Source organism: Crinia signifera, chromosome 3 (genome assembly GCF_055691185.1).
Source record: "Crinia signifera chromosome 3, ASM5569118v1, whole genome shotgun sequence".
NCBI classification, from domain to species: Eukaryota; Metazoa; Chordata; class Amphibia; order Anura; family Myobatrachidae; genus Crinia; species Crinia signifera.
In genome coordinates this window covers 207,963,567-207,990,209 of record NC_139219.1, presented here as the reverse complement: position 1 = coordinate 207,990,209, position 26,643 = coordinate 207,963,567, and the positions used below count along the sequence as shown (strand labels likewise).

Here is a 26,643-nt window from a genome sequence, read left to right as displayed (position 1 = left end):
AATTTTGATACAACTGAGCTGTGAAAATGAAAAATTAATTTTTTTCATTTTCACAGCCCAGTTGTATCAAAATTGGTGAAACCCCTGGGGGTTTGAAATGTACACTATACCCCTTGATGAATTCCCTGAGAGGTGTAGTTTGCAAAATGGGGTGACTTGTGGGGGGGTTCCTAACTTTTAGCATCTTATGGTGCCTAGAAACCTACATGGTGCCTAAAAAAATAATCTCATAAAAAGGAGGCTCCAAAATCAAGTAGGTGCTCCTTCTATTATGAAGCCTGTGGTTTGGTCACCGTGCACACTAGGGCCACATATAGGATATTTATGAAAACCAAAGAATTGGGGGAATCAATTTTTAGTCACATTTCTCTAGTAAAATCTACTGTATTCGTTAGAAAAATGTATTAAAATTGAAACTCTGCAAAAAAAAAGAAATTTTGAAATTCCACCTACACTTTGTTTTAATTCCTGTGAAACACCTAAAGGGTTAACAAACTTCCAAAATGCTGTTTTGAATACTGTGAGGGGTGCAGTTTTTGAAATGGCATCATTTATGGGGGTGTCTCACATACAAGTCCCTCAAAGTCACATCAGAACTGAACTGGTCCCTAAAAAAATCAGTGTTTGAAATTTTCTTGAAAATTTGAGAATTTGCTATTCATATTGTAAGCCTCCTAGTGTCCCAAAAAATTAAAAGGAAGTTGAAATAATGATGTCAACATAAAGTAGACATATGGTCTATGTTAGTTATTCACTATTTTGAGTGGTAAGATTATTTGTCTCACAAGCAGAAAATTTAACATTTTGCAAATCGCAAAATTTTCCATTTTTTTCCGACATTTTGGTATTTTTCACAAAAAAACACAGACTGTATCGATGAAAATTTACCACTAACTTGAAGTACAATGTGTCACGAGAAAACAATCTCAAAATCACTGGGATAAGTAAAAGCAAAAAAAAGTTATCCCCACTTAAGTGAGACATGTCAGATTTGAAAAAAAGGGCTCTGTCAGGAACGCAAAAACTGGCTCTGTCAGGAAGGGGTTAAAAAAGGGGCAGACTAGATGGGCCAAATGGTTCTTATCTGCCATCAAATTCTATTTCTATGAAATTTGGGACAAAAATGTGAAAACTCATGTCAACCTTTTCAAGGTTGACCTTCTCATTGCCGACTTAATACTTGTGTCAACATTCCAACCCTGTTGACCTTAGCCAAATTGATCTATTTCATGTGTCCACCTAAGCCCTGTTGACCTTCAGTTGCCGATTCAATGCATATCGACCTAATATGCATCAAGTTTATGACACATACCCTCCTGTAGAGGGGGCTAATTATACCTTACCAGTAGGCTGTGTACTCCGCTTCTCCCTCCTTGGCCTAATGTGCATGTACTGCTTGTCTGTTTTACTGTGCCCCAAACTTAACAGGCACAGGGGGGTTATTCTGATTAACTTGGAAAGGCACAATCACTCTCTAATGGACAAAACCATGGGCATTGCAGGTGGGGCTGATGTAACATGTGCAGAGAGAGTTAGATTTGGGTGGGGGGTGTACTTCAAACTGATATCTATATTGCAGTGTAAAAATAAAGCAGTGAGTATTTACCCTGCACAGAAACAAAACACCCAAATCTAACTCTCTCTGCATATGTTACATCAGCCCCAACTGCAGTGCATATGGTTTTGTTCATTAGAGAGTGATTGTGAGTTTCCGAGTGAATCAGAATTACCCCCATTGTGTTATGTTACAATAGTTATCTGATATGAAAATAGAAAGTTTGATAATATTTATATAATTATTTATGACATTGAATAAAGTTTGTCTATGTACCTTTGATATAGCCCTACAGACAGACTATATATAATAGCTATAGTTGCACACAGGTGCAATATATTGGTGATTAAAGCCCCGTACACTGTAAACGACTCTCAGCACTGCCGATGTTGTGCACACTATTTTTAATAATACATGATGTCACCTGCATCCGCTCTTCTTGCAGGTCATTGGCTACATAGCCAAAATTGACATGCATGTGCGGATGATGGGGGCATAATGATGCATGCTCCTATAAACATACACACTAGACTTTTTCTTTTTTTTTTTTTTCAAAAATATTTTTTATTGAATCTCACAAAATAGAACATTGATACATCACATCCCAATTCGGATGATATTGGTACAGTAACATCAATGGAGATAGACTTTTTCTTTTTAAAGATCATGTACAGAAAGGCCTTTCTGAGTGATAGATCTTTTAAAATGTATTCTAGTGTGTATGGGGTTTAAGCTTCTAGATTTATTTGGCTTCTAAAACATTTGCCCTTTTTAAATATAGCTGCAATATCGCCAACTTCTTGTGGCTCCTGTAACTTAGGGTTTTACACATTCTCCATGGTCTCCTCACTGGTGCACTTCTTCCTGGTTGGTAGGACAGAAATGAGTAGTAAGCAGGCCATGCTCATGTGACAGACGGCACCACTTTCTCCTGTTCTCATGGCCAAACCATGAGGATTACTGTATATTGGTTTGGAGTCTATACTCATATACATATACACTTAATGGAGAGCCTCTTCTGAGGTGAAGATACATGAGATAAGGAGAGTATAGTTTCAATTCTTGTTTTTCCCCGGTGCCTAACACAAAATAAGGGAGTGGGCACTCATTTTCACGTATATCACATTGTGTTTGACAGGGGTTAGCGTACAATAGTCACTCACTCTTTTCTATACCATGAGGATTACTGATTTGTTATGTTGGGTCAGCAAACCAGATATGGTGAATTTTGCAGAAAAAGCATGAAAGTATGGTAGACTAAAGCAATCATGATATGTAAAATGTCAAATAACATAACAGTGAAAATATGATTTTATTCATAAACCCATAAACCAATAAAATAGATGTTGTGAATGGTAACTGTTAATTTATTATTGGTTGCAGAGGTCCTATAAATGTGTAATGAATACATTACAATTCTACTGTAGGACACGAGGAGGCCAGACATTGGCTTTCATTAAGGTGTGTCTTGAACACATTTATATTTATTTTATGACTGCAACTTCAGCAGGAGGTGCAGAAGCTTTAACTCCAGCTGTCCACTGCCATATAATATTACCATTTATATGTCACAGCAGGGATATCCATGTACAGTGTATCCATGTATAGCTGTGAAATGAGCTCAGCATATACAGAACAGAAACTGATTACATTTACCTCCGTACTCATGAGAAAAAGCAATATAATAAATTAAAATGACAAGAACTGTTCCAAGATCATGACTGCGGCTAGACACAGCTGACCTAGCCCTGCGCTTATAAAGAAGAGAATCTTTTCTGGACCTATTTTATAAGGCTTCATGGCTGCATAGCAACAGATTGTACATACAGTATGTGGAAAATGGAAATTGGTACCTCTAGGGGTGTCACTGTGCACAGTATAAAGTGATTGTAACTGCTGATGTTCAGAACTGTATCCAGTGACTTTACTACTATTAAATACATATAAACAATCATTCACTTTAGAGTTTAAACTTTTAATAAATCCAGTTCACGGATAACTGATCTCATGTATCTAATGGGAAATGAGCAAAACTTGCTGTAAAAAGTAATTTATCTGCTAAAGTACGTCTTTACGTCTTACGTTTCTGAGGAAGCCGCCGAGGGCTTACAGGCGGAGAAACGCGTCAGTCCTTGTTCTTATATTTCTGGTACCAGTATTTCTTTGGACAAAGGACTTCCTGGATTGGGGACCCAGATATGGCTGGAATCTGAACTAAGCCGGGGGCCAATAATCTTTACAACTAACCAGGTGTCCACCTGTCTATTTATAATTGTGCATGCATGGAAGGACAATCGATGTGGTAATTGTATCACACAAACTTTTCACTCAAATCTGTTCCTGCTTTCCTGAGCAGTGTGCTGTTGCTAAAAATACTAACAGGAACATCTTTCTACTCTGCATAATACTAACAATTGTATCTAACCAATATTAACACCGTGAGGGATAATTCCATCTTCTATCATTGAAATTGAGCCTTTCTTCGTTTTATATTAGTTGTGGTATTATTAATTTATCCATTATCTATTATTTGGTGTATTGTTGCGTTGTCCATTTTTTATGATTTTGAATTATATCTATTATTTCCAATGCCATAATGATGTATAGTGAATGATGGTATATTATGTTATCTAGTGGAAAGGTCTGTGTGTGACCAAATTGTGGTACAACTAAAACCAGTTCATGAGTCCAAATATCCAGTTCTATATGGAATATTTTATTAAATATTTTTTTATTATAGAGTATTGAGATATACTATTTTTATACTAAATAAAATACAAATTTTTTCATCATAGCGCAGTGTTTTGTTTTTTCCTGCTAAAGTAAAGGTATGCGTGACCGTGCATTGCCGTCATTGGGGGGTACACATACGAAGCGATACATGCTTAATTTCTAAGCGATCTACTCTACCCTGGGATTGCCCCATTACAGTATACAATCATAAAGAAAAAGACAAAGGAGTCAATGTACAAAGGGTGCTCTCATGTCCCTTGTCTCAAAAAAGTGTCTCGATCTTATAATATAAGTCATATGCTGTTTATTACTTGTGTTCTCTACTGCAAATGTCAAAGTAATTCAGTATACCCTTAAAAAGATTAAGAAAGCAAGATATTACAAACAGAAAAGAAATAGGGGCAGATGTACTAAGCCTTGGAAAACGATATAGTAGATGGATCAACTTCTAAATCATCTCCTAACTGACATAATTCAGACACAGCTCCTGTAATTTTGAAGCTGATTGGCTGTTTTTTTATCTTTCTTCAGTGTATCACTATCCAAGGCTTAGGGCCTGATTCGGACCTACTGTAATAGCTGTGAATCTTCGGAGTCCAGCGATCAAGTAAATGCCGCCCCCCACACGCAAATTCCTGCCCATGTGCACAGCTGCAAATTTGTACGCAGCCGTGCACATGAGGGGGAAATAATTTGCAATCACTTACCATCTAATGGTTTTCCCCTCTGTTTGCAGTGGCAAGTTAGCCATGACTTTCTCAGTGCTGCGATGACCATTGGGAGACGGAGGCCATTGCTGACATCAGTGGCCCTCCCTCCTAATGGCTGGGGAACGCCTGCATTTTTTGAGGCACCGATCCCAAATGGTCACATGGGGCCTTATTCTGCTCGGTGCGGATATTCCCGAATTCTTTCGGTGCGGGCCGCACGCATCGCTGTTCGGCAGCGTGCGGGCATCGTCCGTAGAAACGCCCACGTGTCCTCCGCATTCGGACGGACTCACTCTTTAAGAACAGGGCGTGTGTACGGACGACATACAAACCGTGCGTGTGCGGGGGAAACGTACAGATTCTTGCACGGTCTTCCCGCACAAGCACGGTCTTACCGCGTGAGAACGTACGGAAAGCTGTCCGTACGCCCCGATGCGGAGTATTTACGCACAATCCATGCCGGGGTATTAATATTAAGTTGTGTGCATTATTTGCAGTGTTAAAGTGTGTGACAAGGGCAGCATGTAAAGTTCCCTTTAAGCAGCAATGCTTCCAATTGTAGCAGTGAGAAGCGTGTAATTAACAAGTAATGGGTAAAGTATGTGATTGTATTGGGTTCAGGTGACATTGGTTGAGGTGCGTCCGCCCTGATTAGGCGTTCCGATTGCCTAGCGCATGACCGAGTGGTGTCCGCAAAGCAATACTAGCCTTTTGGACACCGCACATTTCTTCCCTTTTTGTTCGCGTGCATTCGGCGTGCTGTCCGAATGCACGCCTACCCAAATATGTGTACTCCCCCGTGTCCGCCCATGTTTCCGCCCAGTTTAGCCCACTTTGAAACTACGCCCCTGTGTCATTCCGCATGACGCCCATAACACACCCATATTGGCCGAGTGATTGCGGTGCACATTTCTGTACGGGATTAGTGAGAACAAGTACGGAGACCATGCGTGGCACATGCGCGTAGCGTTCTCCACGCATGCGCAGACGGCTAAAAAACGCCATCCGAAAGAATTCGGGAATATCCGCACCGAGCAGAATATGGTGAGCATGCATGGTCGTCCTGATAATCAGCAGCGCTGCAAATTCTCAGCCCTTCCTGCAGGTTCTGAATCGGACCCCATGCATGGTGTTGGTTGCTGGAGCTCTCATACATATATGCACCTGTAATCCATTCACTGAGACTGGGGGACAGGTAGGTGCGAACAAGAGCTGTATTGTTCTACATAGATCAGACACATTCCAACAGGACACATCTGTATATCTGCCCCATACTGTGATAAAAATGAATGAAAAATACAAAAGGTAACAATTTGTTCCAACTCTACTAATATATAACAATTTGTAGCAAGTAGCTACAGTAGTAACAATTACGCTGAAGTGTCTGGCAGTTCCATATACTATGGGACTGATTCAGATCTGATTGCCGCGCTGCATCTTTTTGCAGCCCAGCGATCAGTTAGCCAGAGTGAAATCCCACCCATCTGCTCGGCTGTGAAAGGGGGAAATCCACGCTCACTCACACACCATCTAATGGATTCCCCCCCTCCCTCGTGTGTAGCAGGAACTTAATGGGGAAGTTTCTTCTGGTGGGCTGTGGATAGGGGGCCTGATTCAGACCCCATAGCAGAAGTGCAGACATCACTATTTGGCAATTTCCACATTTTTGCACAAGCACGTGCGTCAGAGCTCAAATGCGTGAGCCCTGAAACTGCAATCATAGGAGATAGCAGTTTCAGTGCTGGCCAGGGGCAAGGATGGGGCAGGACACAGAGTTTTGTGGCAGTGGTCCGGACAACGCAGGCATGTCTGGGAGTCACAGTAGAGATGTGCAGGTTCAAAACCGTATCAATCCAGAACATGGTCTGCGTGTGCCTGGCTTCGCAACTAGGCTGCGCAGGGAACAGCCAGTAAGGTGCGAGCCCTTCTCTCTATAAACTCGCACTATAGGAATGTGCACGCAAATAGTTGTGGTCACAACATGGAGTGGGACCCGGTGTGCCAGGCCCCATCCTGTGCTGGGTGCCCACCTTGCAGCCTAGTGCCACCAGTTGAAGTTTATCTTTGAATCAGGCCTTGGATCTAGATAGACAGTCAATAGGTCAATACCATATGATGGACCAGCAATAGGTGCAGAGGTTCAAATGTTTGACAGATACAAAACATTAACAGTGCCTAAGGTCAACAGATACAAAAGATTGACAGGTTTAAAATGTCAACATGACAATGGTTAGCACACAAATGGTAGACACCTTCTTTTTTGCCTTTCACTTGCTTTTTCCAACATTTGCCAAATTTACTATCCAATTGGACTGCAGCAGTAGCAGAAAAACCCACAAGCTCAGTAGTCACAGAACATGAAATACAAAATGTGTAACCCCCCCCCCCCCCCCCCAAAAAAAAGAATAATTAATAGTAATGTTTTGATCATCCTTGTGTAAGTCATTGTAATGCTGACCTATTCACTACTTTTATACCAAACCCCTTTGGTAACAACTACCCAACTATCTTTTCTCCAGCATTTGACAGGCAGGGGGTATTTCAGGGTGGGCCCCCGTCATTTCATGGATGTGCGAACAAAAACAGTGGGTGCGCCTGATCAGGGCGGGTGGATGATGGCAACAGCATTTCATGTATGTCTGCACAAAATTGGTGGGCGTGCCCATGCTGTGATAACCACCATGGTTTACGCCAGTGCTCCATAATTGGCACTTGCTGATGCCAGGCTTCCAGTTGGGTCCCACTATATGCACAAGCACAGGTTTTCACTGGTCTAATTAGACAGTCGACAGTATAATGATGGCTGTCAGTGGCTGCCGGCTGGTGCAGATTGCAGCGCAGGAGATTGGGCAATGAAGAACTGATCTGTTAGGGCTGGTTCCCCCTCTTAATCCAGCCATGAAAGAAAATAGTTGTAGTCATTAGGTTATTACAGCACAATGGAAAGATCAAAGTGTAGAAGAATCTTCTATCAAACTGCTTTCAAAACACTTTTTACTTATTCTTGCAGAGTTCTGAATCTGAACTTTAATATGTAAGAGATCCACTGCATTTTACTGTAGTGTTCTGTCTGCAACCAGGGGGACATGCGTAGAATGTACTATGTATATTCTCAGTATTATGGACATTATAGAAATGACTTAAATCCAGCAAATATGTTAAAACGGGTTATACTATCATTAGGAGAAGACATTCATAATGTCTACATGAGAATTTCAAAATGGTTAAAATATCAACATTTATCATGTGGACAAAGCTGATATGTCTAGATGATCTAATGTTGACAGATTGTCCCTTATGATATAGTGATGATCTTACCTACTCCCGGCAGCAGCAGCAGCAGCACCCCCAGTGGCAGTCCTGTGTGTAGCAATTCCAGGGCAGACATCTGGTGCAGTGGGAGTATCCTCACCTTGGCCCTTATTCTGCTTGGAACGGCCGGAGCCGCATATGCGGCTCCGACCGTGCAGGCGAATCCCCGCCTTCCATACGGATCGCCACGGCCGTCCGTACGCGGACATGTGGCGGTCCGCATGAAAATGGCGGGGGATACGCCTCCACCATCTTGGAGCAGCCCCTTGCATTCGATGGTCGCCGACCATCGAAGGCAGGGCCGCACGCTCCACCAGCTCCCGCACCCATAGACCTCACGGACACTTGTCCGTGTGAAAGCATGTATGGGGGCGGGCAGCTGACATCCGGCGATGTCAGATGCCCGCCCCCAACACATGCGTCACAGCCTCATTACCATGCGTACGCCCCGCGTTTGCATGGGAACGCCCATGAAACGCGGGGCGTATGCATAGGGAAATGAGGCTAAGTAGCCCCTCACGCCCCTATCCACCCCCTTTGCGGCGTTAAAAAAAATTGTGCGGTGATTTCGCCTGCACATGCGCAGAGTGCCCTCTGCACATGCGCAGAGCGAAAACATCGGCGGAACGGTCGCATGCGGCCGTTACCGCTTAGATCAGAATAAGGGCCCTTATCCCATGGACGTGCGGTGAGGTAAATGGCTCAAGAGTCCCTGGCAAGTACCAGAGCCAGATCTGCACACAATATATGAGCCATGGGGTACATACCAGCATTATACACATGTGCAGCAGTGTGTACTGCTTGAGATTCACTGAGTTTTGATAAGAGATGCACAGAAAAGGTAGCCAGGTGAGGCACTGCCTCACCTGCCATAGACTTTTTACTCCAGCGTTTTGACTATAAAAATGATTAGAACAACTATTTGTATTTTTGACATACTTTATCAATTCAAAATGCCAGCATATGCGCTAGTATGACAGGAAAGGCTGTGCCTCACCTGCCTCACCCCACCACACTGCCTTATTCCTAACCCTAATTCCTACCCATTGTCCTAATCTAGTACCTAACCTTAACCTATCTCTTATAGCCTAACACTAACTTTACCATAAAGAATAACCCAATCCCCCTTACCCCACAGCCTAACCATAATGCCAACATTCTGAGAGTGCCAAGGTCGACATTTATGATGTTGACATCATAACTGTCGATATTGGGGCATTGATATTATAATTTTGATATTGTAACTGTAGAACTTATGACTACTTGGGCAAACTCAGGCTGTATGCAGATTATCCAGGAGCATGACCGTACAGGATATCCCCCCCCCCCCCCCCCCAGTGATACTGCTCTTGTGCCTGGAGAGTACATGTCCATGCAATCCAAAAGCATCATATGAATGGCAAACAGTTAAGCTGTGTCTAGCAATATGTTAAAGCAATTTGTGTCCAATGTCTCCTCCTCCGCTAAAACCAGAATAACACAATTCTCCTTTTAATAGCTACCTTCATCACTCTACATAAATAGTTACCTTACACGCCTGACTACTTATTTCACAGAGAAATAATAATTCATGTATATTATTTTGTTGCCTGGTTACCAAATGTCAGGTGTCCTCTCTTACATGGAGATAGATAACAGAAAAATATCCTAACTGATCCAAACCCTACAAGAAAGTTGCAACATTTGATTAAAAGCTGAGAGGTACAAAACATATATACAGTGGTGTCAACTACCCCCTATACACTGTGACAGCCACTAAAAGGGGGTGTGGCTTCATGAGGCAGTGTGACTTCACAGGAAGGGCATGACCAAGCAACCTCTGGGGTCCGGGCTTACCCCAGAGACTGCCTTGGCTGCAGTGCTGGCTTCTACACAGTGACAGGAGCCAGGTGCTGCACATAATGTTACAGTGCTGCATCTGTCTCCTGTCACTGTGCAGGAGCCAGTACTTTGGTGTCACCCCTCTGAGTGCCCCCCCCCCCCTCTTGTAGCACCACTAATATATAACATATAGCAATAGGTGTGAAAATACAGGTCACTTCATTCTCATATGACATGACCACTAAACTTATTAAATACCATGTATTTAATTCATCTTAATAGTAGAGTATTCTGAATATTAGCAGAGGATGACATTACAGTATCTAGAAGAATATGGGTGTGGTATAGGGTTCCAACAGTCGGGATCCCGACAGTCATTAGCCCGACGTCGGGATCCCGAGTGGCTGGACTCAGACAGCATGGCGAGCGCAACAAAGCACCTTGCGGGCTTTCTACGCTCACCGTGCTGCGGGCACAGTGGCTCGCTACGCTCGCCACCTATTCTATTCTCCCTCTATGGGGGTTGTGGACCCCCATGAGGGAGAATAGCCGGTGGCCATTGGGAACCCGTCTGTCGGTGTTTTAACAGTCGGGATTCCGACGTCGGGTAAATGACTGTCGGGATCCTGACCGGCACCCAAGAATATAAGAAATACTACTAACCAGTGACTTGCAATCAGGGTGGACAAGGGCTGAACAAGAACTTTGTGGGCCACATAGAAACATTTTGAAAGCCCCATAGCAGCTGTACCTTCAGCACCTTTGTTAGTTACTCCACGGGCAGGGGAGACAGAGCCTTATTTTGCATACTATAGTGCACCCTAGAATTTTGATAGAATAATACAAAGAAGATGTTTAAACTTCTAAATATCATATTTGTATTAATCATGTATCTTTGTATTATTCCAATCAAATTATAGTCAAAACTCAGCACCAAATTATAAATGTGTGTGTAAACCGCATGTCGCTGCTATTAACCCATTGCTACAAGTAGTGTTACTGTCCTTGTGCATCAAGGATCACCTACATATATATTTCTAGTGTCCGTTTGTGTGTCTTCGAACCACTGCCATCTGTTGGCAGCGAGTGAAAGTACATCACTTTCTCTCTCACACATGCACAAACACAGATGCAATCACAACGTAGCAGACTAGCTTTCAAAGCGTTTGCTTCATGCAGGCTTACTAGTAGCTTATAACTGCATAGTATTACTGTTCAGCTTGTTCAGTATTTTTATAAGACATTTTTTATGAGTTTTCAAAAGGAACAAAAATGAGGAAGCATGACGTTAATTAACACTGACCTGTAAGATGAAATCTACAGAAGTACATATCAAATCAATATATATCCTTTGGGGTTTATTTATCAAATATTTGCAGCATAGTCTCAGAAAACAGACATTTTTGCAAATATTAAGTATATCCTGAATTTACCGTGAAGGGTCCACAGCAGATGTCATCAATATCTGCTGCGGTCCTGCTATTTATTTAAGTTTCTATGTCAGATTTACCAATCTGTGGACACACTATGCAGTCAAAATCGCATAGCACATAGTGAAAATTGCACCATGCAATGCAGCACCCGATCCTGATTTGATCCCAATGCGCAGCCCCGCAACATTTGAATCTAATCTAATGTGCAGCACAGTCTATTTCTACTGTGTTGGAACTATAGCCATGCTGCTCAATGCAGCATGGCCCCTGCTTCCTGTGCCGGACCGTCCCTCCCTGCCATCCAATGCCAGCATCCCGCCGGCCACCAATATTGAATTGATATCAGAGGCCACCACATCGGCCGTATGTCCACTCCACAGCTTTAGCCTATGGGCTATTATATACAGTAGCAATTTTTTTTCCAGAGAAGGAGCCAGAGTCCCCATGCAAGCTGATGCCTGAACATGGGCATTGACCATGGGTCTTCAAACTGTGGCCCTCCAGATGTTGTGAAACTACAAATCCCAGCATGCCTTGCCACAGTTTTGCTATAAGGGAATGTTAAAACTGTGGAAAGGCATGCTGGGATTTGTAGTTTCACAACATCTGGAGGGCCACAGTTTGAAGACCCATGGCATTGACTGTCGGGGACCTGAACCAGGAAGCAGTATATTACTATAAAGCTATCACACTGTTTCAGCTCTTCCTCAGGTTGGGCTCTTATTAAAGTCTGTTTCCTGTAAGAGAACATGGTAAATATTTGCCTGAAACATATTTAGCACATCTGCATAAAAAAATGCAGATTGAAAAAATATGCCTTTTTTAAGGGTCCTGCGATCCCCCCCCTGCAGCGCCGCCGGCCGGATCCCTCATAGGTTTCTATAGGGTATGCGAAGCTGCCCAATGTATCAACATCGGGCAGCCCGGCATTGCACCCCTGGGCTATCGCCATTCTAATATGGCGATAGCCCATTGTAGCCTATGGCTACACATCGCGCTCCCCAAGCGGCAGTGCGGACAGTGGGGTCGCAGGGGGGTCAGCGCATAACCGCGCATGCGCAGACCCCCCCCCCCCCTGGCTTTGGGCTCCGGGCATCGCAGGGACGGGCTCTTTTCTGAGCCATGTCCCTGCCCCCTGGCCAGTAATACATTGGGGTGAAATGATCACATTATAAGGTGGTAATATTCCACCCAGATCGCATTGTAAATGCGATCAAGGCTAAATGGGGCCCTATATCTGAAAGGGTGATGTTTAGATTATTTCTGGAAAAAATGTGCATCCATTCATATGACCAGTAAATAAAAATGATTTATTGACAGTAGCAGCAATACTTATACCTCCCAACTGTCTCGCTTATCGCAGGAACGTCCTGTTTTTTTGGGACGTTCCCGTGGCAGGGGGAGGGGACGTTGGGAGCCCCCTGTCACCCTGAATAGACACTGTGTGTCTATTCGATTCCTGCAGCCAGAGGGGCTGGGGACATAGCCAGCAGCTCATGGAGCTGCTGTGCATGCCCCCACAGCAGCACAAATGGGGCGTGGCCTCAAGTAAGATCCGCAAGTATAGGCCATGACCCTTTTTGTTAGGCCACACCCCAAAAAAATTGGGAGGTATGGCAATACTTAAAAATCCTGAGAGGGGAAAATTACATTTTATGCAATGCACAACTATAATATTGACAGTTTTCTGATTGTACTTCTAGGACTTCCCCAGGCACTTAGGGGGTGATTCAGGTTGGCTCGGTAAACAGTAAATTGTGCTGCTTACCGAGGGCAGAGTGAATAACCACCCGTCTTCCCTGTGCGAATGTCTGCCCGGCATTCGTATGCTGGTGAAAAATCCTTCAATGGTCGCCGATCATCAAATGATTTTTTCACCCGTTCGCAGATAAAACTTAACTGTTATCTGGCCTGGATATGGCCGACCAGGGGGCGGGTGCTGACTTCATGTGACATCAGCCGCGCCGGCTTCGACCCACCTATGTTTGCAGTGTTTTTCTGGGTGCACCCACCGTTTTTGTGGACACGCCCAAGAAATGCTGGGTGTCCCAATGCGCCAAACAAGTGTCCGCCCTGCTGTGTACGAATGCCTCAGCGACTGTGACAGTGCGCAAATACGCCGGGGACCGAATCAACATGAATCAGGCCCTTAATTCCCTTCTAGTACAGCTCCATGATCAAAGCAAAAATGTGTTCAGTCAGTATATCAGCTTTTTAAAGGCACAATTTGTGTATCAATCTGTGTATTAATGGGCAATCGTCTTTGCACAATATTTTTTAACAGAACAAGTCACTTTTAAACTTTATTATTGTCAACATTTACTTACGGTGCCCGTTATGGGCTGGATCGCATCGCAACACATGCGTTTTGCATGCAATTTGCGTGCGATGCGATCTGAGGGCAGTACAAAAAATATGTGCAGCACATACTTTTTACCCGCATCGCACGGTGCTATCGCACCAAGTATGGGCACCTTTATATAGCACCAGCATACTCTGTTGAGCTTTATAATTTGGATCATATATAGGAGCTTAATTATCAATTAATTTTATCATACAAAACAAGCTTTAAAACTCATTGGGTAAGAAAAATGGAGCTTCAGCCAATAAGCTCCTGATTGTCAATTCTTTTAAACAAATGACAGGAGCCGATTGGCTGGAGCAGCAATTTTCATACACAATAAGCTTCAAAACTTGATGCATATGATAAAATGTGTTGAGAAATAATATGCCACATAATTTGAAAAGAAAAAAAATACCGGTACTTGTTTCCTATCTGGGCGCCCAGGTTTTCTACGTACGGCACCGTAATGAAATCGGATCGCATCGCATCGGATTCGGTACTCGATGATGTACGATGGCATACGATGCTATCCGATCCGATCCGATTTCATTTTAAATCGGATCGCATCGCATGCGGTGACGCGATCAACCTGATTTTTACATTGGAATCAATGTTAAATGGTCCCTGAGAACCGATTTTACATTGATTTCAATGTAATAACCCCGCAAACCCACGATTTGTATAGGAAACTCCCCCTGATGGTTTAAAATGCGCCTCCATTGTTAACGCCACCCCAGTATTGACGTCAACCCGAAGCGTGGCGAGCGCAGCGGTACGCGTCCTCCGACTTTTTCATACCCCCACTATCCACGTCGGCGTGGAGTTGAGAATAGAATAGTGTGGCGAGCGCAGCGAGCCACCGAGCCCGAAGCGTGGCGAGCGCAGCGCGCCCCGCGAGGGGACGCGGATACCTGTGAAGCCCGCGAGGGGACACGGATACCTGTGAAGTATCCGCGTCCCCTCGCCACGCTTCGGGCTCGGTGGCTCGCTGCGCTCGCCACACTATTCTATTCTCAAATCCACGCCGACGTGGATAGTGGGGGTATGAAAAAGTCGGAGGACGCGTACCGCCGCCGCTCGCCACGCTTCGGGTTGACGTCAATACTGTGTTTCTGTGCAGATGTGACAAGGGGAGGGCTTTGAAGGGTTAATAAATACAGTAGTGTTACAGATTGCCCATCCTATAGGCCAACCATAAAAGCGGGAACGAAATCGGATCGGATCGCATCGCATCGTTCAATATCGTGTATGTGCATTTGTGGTATCCGATGCGATGCGATCCGATTTTGATACGGAGAATAGCATGGTGCGCAATTAACTTAGCGGGCGCCCAGATAGGAAACAAGTACCAAAATACCTCTATAGTGAAAAAAATCTATGCATTGCTTCTAAGGTGAATGCTATTTGCTTCTTATAGATGCACTTCCTGTAAAAAGGAGTAATAAAAGAGTGTGTTTGTGTGTGTGTGGGGGGGGGTTACTTGTGCTCAGACTGTCAGTGTCACTTGTGCCAAAACTAGTCAGCTGCTCCATGCTGTCCTGCCCGACCTCCCCAATCTGTGCTTCAGCCCACCCTATCCAGCATTCCACTACATGCATCTGTTACAAGGGATCAGCGTCAATTCCAGAAATAGAAGGATAGAGTGCTCAGATAGAGAACATCCAAAAATAGGCCCCATCTCAGTGTCTCTCAGCTGGGACACATTCCTCTAATTTTCCTTGATTTCAGAAGCAAATGAGGAGCTTTCTCACCGATTGATGATAGAAACCTAATTTACAAAACGTTTCTGAGAGTACATTGATTGTATCATTTTAGAGCGTACAGAGGTTATATAATTAAATTGGTTTGAGATAAAAGAAAGTCTGAAGTATGAGTTTTTAAGTTTGAAGTAGGCAGCAGGAGGTCACATAGGCAAATGTTATGCTGTATTAGTACTGATTGCATTAATGATTTTGCAAGTATAGACGGGTACTTTGTCTGTACCTTACACCCCTCTTAAAGATAGGTAACAATAGATTACATGAACTACAGTATAATCAAAGGAATTGAGCAGAATATGTTAATTTTACAGACTAAAAATTCCAACAATCATCATACAGTATAAATTCCGACAAACTTTTAATTGAATGAAACAAATAACCTTATATAACATTATTCCTCTCACTAAACACTGGTTTCTGAAGCCAGGCAAATGCTAACAGTTCACATAATCACTAACAAACCGTTTTTTTTATTTGTTATAATAAATATGTAATATTTACATTGTTAAAAGTCATAGTGGAACTAGTATTCCACCAAAGATAAAGCAATATGCAATATTAAATAATTAACTTACAGTAGAAATCTACATTTGTAAATGATCAAAGACTTTTCGGAAATGTTTTACAGTCCAACATCAAATGTGTCAGTAATTATTAACAGTACACAACACAATTACAAGGAAACCCCCCAAAAATAGAAAACAAGTACAGTACAGTATGTCTACTTATTTTGAATAGTTTAGCTGAGCTTACCGTTGGTCAGATGTGGTCTCAAACTGTGATCTTGTGGAAAAAGAGATAGTGGGTACTTCAAGAGAGACAGGGCACGATGATGATGGTAGTCTCTCACACTACCACACACAGCTGCCACCTGACTACACCTGTCACCAGAAAGCCTTCTCTAAACCCTTTCCTTTCACTTTGAGAAGAGACCAAACTGAGTGCATCTTGAGCCTTAAAACTGGCTCCACCTCCCCAAAATCAGCACCACCTTCAGGGAGGGTTTCCAGACCTTGTGATGCTTGTGTTATTGGAAAATGAAGAAACACTTTTGTTGATGTACAATGTAATTAAAAATATTGTAATGATGGAGTTGAATGTTCAGTGGATAAATGTATAAAAATGACCAAACAAGATAGAATACTGTTAAAATACTGTGATATATAGAATGGATTGATTGTAAAAGAAGGAACATTATACTGTAAATTAGAATGTAGTCCTGTGAAGGCACCCATCCACTAGTGCGATATGGGCACTCTTGCAATTCCGATGAATAGTTGCAACTGATCAAATGAAAAGCTTCACATCGCTTGTCCTTTTCCTGCGATTGCGATGTGAGTTCCTATGCACCTCGTATCGCAATCGAAGATCTCACAGGCTGCCACAAGGATCAATCGGATCCTGCAGCCATGACTGGGATCGCATATAATATATTGCATACAATCAGGGCCGGTATAAGGCTTCTCAGCACCCTAGGAAAAACTTCAATCCACTGCCATAAGCAGTAGAACGCCCCCAGCCAGGGCCGGCGCCACCACTAGGCAGCTCTAGGCATTTGCCTAGGGCGCCGGCACCTGGAGGGCGGCAGTTCGCCCCTCACCCCCAGCGAACTGTGTAAAAAACTTGCGGCCCCGGCGTCCCTGCAGTGCTGTAGCGGGCAGGGGTGTCCGTGCCGTGGGGGAACCTGCGGCGCTGTCATTGTGTATAAAGCTGGCTGCGGCCGACGGGGTCCCTGCAGTGAATAGAAAATAACTAGCGCTATGCGCGCGGTGGCGCGGGAAGCGCTAGTTATTTTCTATTCACTGCAGGGACCCCGCCGGCCGCAGCCAGCTTTATACACAATGACAGCGCCGCAGGTTCCCCCACGGCACGGACACCCCTGCCCGCTACAGCACTGCAGGGACGCTGGGGCCGCAAGTTTTTTACGCCTGGCACCGGGGCGCCCTCACCCCGACTCGCCTGGGGCGCTCCGGTGCCTTGCACCGGCCCTGCCCCCAGTATTTTATGGGTTGGGTGTATACCGGTAGACACAGGCGAGTCGATGCATGCTTAAGGCAGGCAGCTGACGTCACATGACATCAGAGCCCCCCCCCCCACCCTCCGAATTTGACCATCTCCAGCCAGGATAAAATTCAGTTTAGACTGTAGGCTATCTGCCAAGGGGAGGGAAGTTATATGATGGTGAGTGAGCATCAAATGCTTTTTCTCTTGTGCGATCGCATGCGATTGGATGTGTAAGTGTACACATCCAATCACATGCTAATGTGGGGATTTGCATGGCGGGGGATTGGGTGTTCTGTGGGGCGGTGGATGGTGTTTACCCGCTCGTTGGGCTGCAAATACACACAGTTTATTGGACAGTTGTGTATCAGGCCCTAAATTCAATTAAATACAAATATCCATGGTTTTCCCGTTTAAAAATCAAATGGGAAGCTTCTTAACTGTAAGGGTGCACATCCTATATATTAAAAAAACTGGGTGCCAAGCCTTGAAAAGTGATAAAATGGAGAGTGATAAACCACCAGTCCCTAACTGTAATTTTTCAAACCCAATCTTCAACATGGCAGTTAGGATTAGCTGGTGGTTTATCACTCTCCATTTGATCACTTTTCAATGCTTGATTCTTCAGGCCCTAAAATTGCTCCTCACCTCTATGGGGAATTCTATCCCCGGCACCCCTGGAGAATTGGTGCTGAGTTGATCATTTGTGAAAAAAAAGGTACGTGTGTAGTTTCATGGCGCCACGCTACGTTGTCAGCGTAGGGCAATGGCAGCCCAGCATAGTCAGAGTAGTGTCCCCGTCAGGCAGCGTCAGGGCTGCCATAGGGAATTCTGGGGCCCGGGACTCATTTCCAGTCCGGGCCCCCCTCCCAACTTGACTCCTGCTCTCCCATCTCCTCTTCGGCCGCAGCTCAGATTGGCTGCCGATACCCAAGCTCTGATTGGCTCAAAAGACAATGCAGTATTTTAATTGGCCGCGGCGTCCTGGGTTGAATAAACCTGCGCTCTGGGACCTGCTTGTTCAGTGCACTGAGCGCAGCGGAGGCAGTTGGGATGGTTGTGCTGGGCAAAATGAGTTGCCTGGGCACTTCCAGAGGCCAGGGCCTAGGACAGCTGTACCCACAGCACCCCCCTATTGGCGGCCCTGGGCAGAGTAGTCACTGTACTGTCCCCACGACCTGCAGCTCTGTCCCCAGATCCCCTGTGCTGGAGAGGCACTCCATCTGCCTGAGACGCACGAGGGTCTCATACACAAGTGCGTCTCAGTAATTCATGCGGCAGGGTATGGCATCCCGCATCCCTGCCCATGTCCGCTTCAGGGAGACTGTCAGGGTTAGGGGTTTGGTAGCACGTGCGTCTTGTGCACAAAGGGAAGGGGCAGTCGCTTAAGGGAAGTACTCATTTGCTAGTGCTCCGTGTTACACACTGGCAAATGCCTCCATTTCAAACCCTAACTATCCATGTCAGCCCAAAGTGTGGCGAGCTCCGCGAGCAGACATGGTACACGTCCTCCCAACCTGTTCATACCCCCACTATCCACGTCAGTGTGGAGCTGATTTTATTTTAAGTGTGGGGAGCGCAGCAAGCCACCGAACCCGAAGCGTGGTGAGCGAAGCGTGCCCCGTGGAAAACGAGTGGCGAGGGGATGTGGAATACACATCAAGTAATCCGCGTCCCCTCACGGGGCTAATTGCACTCGCCAAGCTTCAGGCTTGTTATCTGCGTCCGCTACCCATGCTTCGGGCTCGGGGGCGCACCGCACTCGCCACACTTTATAAATTTAACTCCACGCCGACGTAGATAGTGGGGGTATGAACGGTCCAGGAATATCCGTACCGCGTCTGCTCGCCACGCTTCAGGCTGACGTGGATAGTGGGGGTGTTTCAGAAATGCATTCACACCTGTCATATCAGGCAGGTTAAAAATGGTCAATGGTTCCCACACAATGTGATAAGCGCTGACACAAAGCTTACTGGGTATGGTAACTATGTAACGCTGACTGACTACGCTAACTGGGGTAAGCTCCGGTTAAGCACGAACGTACACACAGTCGCAGACACAAGCTTACTACGCTGACTACGCGCTGACTACACTGACTACTCTGGCTGCGGGAACACAACGCTGATACCGACAGGGACACTACGCTGACTACGTAAGTGGTGCCGTGAAACTACACAAGTGCCAAAAAAAATTGAATTGGGTTTTGCTGTGGAACTAGTCCCAGCAAGCCTCCCCCACATGCATGGACGCTGAGAACCACACGTCTCTGCATGCGGAGCATTAATGGGCCCACTGGGACTTGTAGTTCCACAGCTTGACCAATACTAAAATACTGTAAACACATAGACACCCTGTAAAGCAAAAGTTTCACAACATATCTATTCACAAACATGCATACAACATATATACATAAATATATAGGGTCCCCCTATATGCCGCTCTTCTTCTCCGGTGGAATAATCCCAAACAGTGCTGTCAAAAAATGATATACTCACCTCCTCCAGTAGATCGGTCCTCTTTTCCAGTAGGCATCAAGGGTTAAAAAAAAAAGCTGCATGCTTGCTGAGAGATATCCTCAGTCACTGGGACTCCCCTCAGCCAATCAGGGCTGAGATCCTGCAGACTTCCACACTTTGGGTGTCAATAGACTTCCATGTTATGAAATTAACAGGGGCTCCTATGATGGGAACCAGCTAATCTCCCTGACCGCAAAGTGGTCAGGGGGATTATCCTGTGTCCTGTATTAAGGCCACAAATCTGCTTCTGGTTTTTAAGTTCCCAGTTACTTACAGGGGTTAACAGCAAAATAGGGGTTTCCCAAGGAAGTCTATGGAAGTTAAAAACAATGACAAAAGTATTTCCAGTGCCAGTAATAAAAATGTGTAAAACAATAAAATGAATCAAAAATTTTTTTGGGATGTTTGAAATCAGCGGCAGCCAGTGATTTTATCATCCAAGCCTGAGGATTAAAATGCGGGGTTGACAGTGAATACGTCAACACAATATGGTCAACATGCACAATATCAACATAGACAAAAGGATGACGTGGGAACAAAAGGTCATTCTCCATTTTTCATAATAATTTTAGGCAGGGTTGCCGACTTTTAAAAGCTCCTCTCCGGGAGAAGCCCGGAGAGGAGAATTTCAGCAGGAGCTCGGGGGGCGGGGCTTAAACGTGACATAATTAAGCCCCGCCCCATGAAGGAAAGTTACTTAGTTTGCCTACCTCCGTGGAGGGGGCGAGGCTAAATGACGCGATTATGCCGCTTTAGCCCCACCCCCTCCCCAGAGATCTGCAGACATAAGGTAATTTAAATGCTGCAGTCAGGGGGGGGGTGTGCAATCAGTGGGGGGGAGCGGGGGTCCCCCAGAATCCGGGAGGGTTGGCCACCTTTCCGGGGGGCCGGGAGGGTGACCCGATTTTCGGGACCCTCCCGGCCATTTTGGGAGGGTAGGCAACCATGATTTTAGGGGAGATTTTTCCTACTTTACCATCCACATAAACTATGATTGGGAATGGTTAACCTGACCTGAAGCATGGCGAACAAAGCGAGCCATCTGAGGTGATGCGGTACACTAACTGGGGTCTATGTTTCGACACCATACAATTTGGGAAAACCTTTTTCATGTGTTGACCATTTCTGTGCCAAACTTTCCCTTGTGTCAACCTTTTTCAGGTGTTGACCTTTTGCATGTCAATCGTTTCGGGGTCGACATAGACACTGTTGATGTAATTACTGTTGACCCCATGGTGCACACCCAAAATAATTAAAAAGAGTAGACCGCTTTTTCTGTACATTACAAAAATTGGCCATAGAAATGGCCATAGATTTACCTCTGCTTAATGATGTGTAAAGCTGTGTACACACGGGGGCGATAGGGGCTGAAATCCCTGGAAATACTGTATGGTCGCAGGCGACCATATTGCCAGTGATGGGAGTGTGCCCCGGCGATAAATCGCCGGGTGCGCGGTCCCGTTTTCAGACCCATTCTAATCGCTGGTCGCAGGAGCAAGCTGAGAACCTCTGCGGCACCGCCGGCAGAGGTTCCCTTTCATCAGCAACCATCTCTGGTCGCTGATGAAAAGGAGACACTGGGCAATATATTGCTCAGCAATGTATTGCTAGCAATATATTGCTGAGCAATATATCTCCCCCGTGTGTATGGGGCTTTACACCATACTGCTGCCATAAGATCACTATGGGAATGGTGCTTGCTATAAATATACATTTTTCTGGGTGGAAGTTTGGTGTGCTAGACCAGAGCCGGCCTTAGGCATAGGCAAACTAGGCAATTGCCTAGGGCATTTGGAATGCATAGGGGCATCAGCAGCTTCTGCTGATTAAAATTATATGCAGCATGCCTATATTATGTGTGTGAGTGCGGCTGTATCTGCATATGAAATAGTGTATTCATGGAAATCACTGTAACATAGCATTCTGTATGCAGGTACAGCCACAGTCGCACACATAATATATTCATGCAACATATCATTTTATTCATCGGAAACTCCTTGTGTGTGCTGGTCATAACGATGCAAATAAGATGAATTTTCAGGAAAAGGGCACCCAACGTTAGCAGAACTGGCCAGGAGCTGCATGGCCTATTGAGGCAAGATGTATGAGGAAACATCTGTATCCAAGCTGAGGTCACAGTGTTAGCGGCTGTGTGAGTGCTCTCTGTGGGTGGGTTGTGCAATAGTGTTCGGCATATGTGTAAGGGGCATTATGTGTGTCATGTATAAATGCATTAATAATGTGCAACATATGTGTAACAGACATTATGTGTGTCATGTGTATAAGGGCATTAATAATGTACAACATATGTGTAACAGGCATTATATGTGTCATGTGTATAAGGGCATTAATATAGGCAACATATGTGTAATGGACATTATGTGTGTCATGTGTATAAGGGCATTAATAATGTGCAACATATGTGTAAGGAGCATTATGTGTGTCATTATGTGTATGAAGGGCATTAATAAAGGTTGGCATAATGTGTAAGGGGCATTATGGTTATAAGGACATTAATAATGTGTGTTATGTGTAAGGGGCATTACTGTGTGGTATTATCAGGGGTGCCGAGAGAAAGGGCTAGGGGGTACAAATTACTCAGGCCAAAGTCTGATGGAAGGGCCCAGTGGGGGCCCCGGGCCCCCTCCCCTTAAGTGACAGCAGCAGCTCTTCTCCTCTGCCCAGCACACATTGCTTTGTGCTGGGTTGCAGTGTGGCCGAGGAGGTGCTTAAAATACAATATTTTCTCAGGATTTTTTTCTAAGGGTATAATGTGAATAATGCGAGGAGTAATGTACATAAGGTAAAGTGGTACTACTGTGTGATGTAACGTGAATAAGAGACACCATCGCATGATATAATGTGAATAAAGTTGCACTACTGTGTGGCATAATTTAAATTGGGGGTACTATTGGGTGGCCATGCCCCTTCCCAGCAAGAACACACCCCTGTTTGGGCTTCGCACCGTTTCTATTTAAAATATTGCAGGTAGGAGCACCAAAATGATGACTGCTATGATGAGGGTTGATGCTGCTGGGAAAGGGGAACAGGGTCAGAGGCAGAACTAGTGGCGGTGCTAGGGGGCACCAACCAAAATCTTGCCTAGGGCGTCATTTAGACTAGGGCCGGCTGTGTGCTGGACCTTTCTATGCCTCCTTGCTGAGGTATGGATTACAAATGGAAAGATAGATAAATAGATAGATAGATAGATAGATAGATAGATAGATAGATAGCTAAGCCCCATACACACGGGGGAGATATATTGCTCAGCCATATATTGCTAGCAGTATATGGCTGAGCAATATATTGCTCAGTTTCTCCTTTTCATCAGCGACCAGAGAAGGTCGCTGATGAAATGTAACCTCTGCCGGCGGTGCTGCAGAGGTAATCAGCTGGTCGCAGGAGCAAGCTCCTGAGACCAGCGATTAGAACGGGGCCGAAAACGGGAGCGCGCACCCAGCGATTTATAGCTGGGGCACACTCCCATCACTGGCAATATGGTCGCCTGCGACCATATTTCCAGCGATTTCAGCCCCTATTGCCCCCATGTGTACACAGCAATAGATAGATAGATTCAGCACTCTGTTCCACAGTTTATACAGGCACCATCCAAATGGTTCTATAAACAATCTACAGAGACTGGTGCAGGGTTATAACTAAAATGCTGAGGTCCCCATAGAAAAAACTTGAACGGGCAGCTTGATATTATGTTGCACTGTGTCAAAAAGAGAACACCTACCTCCCCATATTTAAAATAGTGATGAAGGTGCATGCCAAAAATTGTGATGCATGAATTCACAATAGTACATGTTACGCCACACTTTGTCTCCATTATTCAAATTATGCCACACAGTAGACCTACTTAAACACATCTAAACAGGTAGAGCTCCTTATATAAATTATGCTAGATAGAACCCCTTTTATACTTTACACCAGGTAAAGCCCCCTTTCACAATTTTCTCCAGATAGAACCTCCTTACACACATTACGGTACTTGTTTCCTATCTGGGCGCCCGCTACGTTAATTGCGCACCATGCTATTCTCCGTATAAAAATCGGATCGCATCGCATCGGATACCACAAATGCACATACACGATATTGAACGATGCGATGCGATCCGATTTCGTTCCCGCTTTTATGGTTGGCCCATAGGATATATAGGAAACCCCCCCCCCCCCCCTGATGGTTTAAAATGCGCCTCCATTGTTAACGCCACCCCAGTATTGACGTCAACCCGAAGCGTGGCGAGCGCAGCGAGCCCCGCGAGGGGCGGTGGTACGCGTCCTCCGACTTTTTCATACCCCCACTATCCACGTCGGCGTGGAGTTGAGAATAGAATAGTTTGGCGAGCGCAGCGAGCCACCGAGCCCGAAGCGTGGCGAGCGCAGCGAGCCCCGCGAGGGGACGCGGATACTTCACAGGTATCCGTGTCCCCTCGCGGGCTTCACAGGTATCCGCGTCCGCTCGCCACGCTTCAGGCTCGGTGGCTCGCTGCGCTCGCCACACTATTCTATTCTCAACTCCACGCCGACGTGGATAGTGGGGGTATGAAAAAGTCGGAGGACGCGTACCGCCACCCCTCGCGGGGCTCGCTGCGCTCGCCACGCTTCGGGTTGACTTCAATACTGGGGTGGCGTTAACAATGGAGGCGCATTTTAAACCATCAGGGGGGGGTTTCCTATACAAATCGTGGGTTTGCGGGGTTATTACATTGAAATCATTAAAATCGGGTCTCAGAGACCATTTAACATTGATTCCAATGTAAAAATCGGGGTTGATCGCGTCAACGCATGCGATGCGATCCGATTTAAAAAGAAATCGGATCGGATAGCATCGTATGCCATCGTACATCATCGCGTACCGAATCCGATGCGATGCGATACGATTTCATTACGGTGCCGTACGTTGAAAACCTGGGCGCCCAGATAGGAAACAAGTACCCACATTACACCTGGTAAAACGCCTTATACACATTGCACCAGATAGAGCCCTTTATACAAATGATGCCAGGTAGAGCCCCTTATACACATTACAGCAGGTAGAGCCCCCTAATACACATTACATCAGGTAGATCCCCATTTCCTACATTTCAAGCCAGGTAGAGCCCCTTATAGACATTACGCTAGGTGAAGCCGCTTATACACATTATGCCAGGGTGAGACCCATTACCTACATTTCAAGCCAGGTAAAACCCCTTATACAAATTACACCAGGTAGAGCACCTTTATACATTAGGCCAGGTAGTGCCACTGTGTATGTGTATATCGGTAGGTATGTACTGTATGTAGTGCAAGTTTGCATGTGCTTACTCTTATATTTGGCTATTGAGCAGCAGCTTCCACCAGCCGACTCTGCCTGACCAAAACAGTGATGTGCTTCGCTGCACAGGACACTGCAGAAGACTGCGGGCAGGCTGAGGGCCAGATTCTCTAAGCTTCAAATGTGATAAAATGGGGAGTGATAAACAGCCAGCCAATCAGCTCCTACCTGCCATGTCACAGACTGTGTTTGAAAATTGTCAGGCAGGAGCTGATTGGCTGGCTGTTTATCACTCTCTATTTGATCACATTTGAAGCTTAGAGAATCTGGCCCAGAGAGAGATGACGAAGAATGGGAAGCCAGCAGGGGCAGAGCTTGACATGACATGGGAGGCTGCACTGTTGCCCAGCTACCTATGTGAGAAGAAGCCAGATGCTGCAGCTAGCAAGTGACAGGCAGACACTACTTGTGTGGTGGCATGGCTGAGCAGGTGTTGCAAGCAGTTCTGCATCCACAGTGCATATGCGCTACTCATGGCTATGAGGGAGTATATCAGGAACAGCATGAGGAAACAATAGACAGTGCAAACAAGTAGAAACAATGTTGGAGAGATAAAGTGAGTGGAGCAAGAGAAAGAGTGTATGGAGTAGTAGTGGTACGTTTATTTATAAGGCGCCACAAAGTGTCCGCAGCGCCGTACATAGCAAACAAAAAAACAAATTACAAGGTAATGTACAGGGTGTGTTGATAAAATACAGCATAAATAGGGGTATAGCTGGTAGAACTAAAATCAGCATCAGTTCAGAAGTAGGTGTCGAAATTGTCGAGGAGACTGAAGATGAAGTAGAGGAAGGGAAGAACAGGACAGGAGCACAGGTGAGGTAAAGAGGTAGGGTGAGTACGTGAGGAAGGTGGGCCCTACTCGTAAGAGTTAACGGTACTTATGTAGTATCTGGGCTGCCGATTTTGTGATTGTATGCCTTACCTTAAGGCATACAATCAGATGCGATGCGATGCGATTCGATGCGATTTTGCATAGGATTCAATGTTAAGAAGGTCCTGTTCATTTCCCCACTATCCAAGTGGGCATAGAGTTGATTTTATATAGCGTGGCGAGCGCAGCGAGCCACCGAGCCCGAAGCGTGGCGAGCGAAGCGAGCCCCGCGAGGGGACGCATATTTCTTAAAAAGTATTCTGT

At 45.3% G+C, this 26,643-nt stretch overlaps 1 protein-coding gene across 1 annotated transcript in view; it reads right to left on the bottom strand.

Moving 5' to 3' along the window:
• Window positions 1-16,604, bottom strand: part of KLHL31 (kelch like family member 31) — a 32,048-nt gene extending 15,444 nt beyond the window's left edge. The window contains exon 1 of the mRNA XM_083174717.1: window positions 16,422-16,604. The gene's annotated coding sequence lies outside the window, so the exon portion shown is untranslated. The remainder of the gene's footprint in view (window positions 1-16,421) is intronic.
• Between the last annotated feature and the right edge of the window lie 10,039 nt (window positions 16,605-26,643).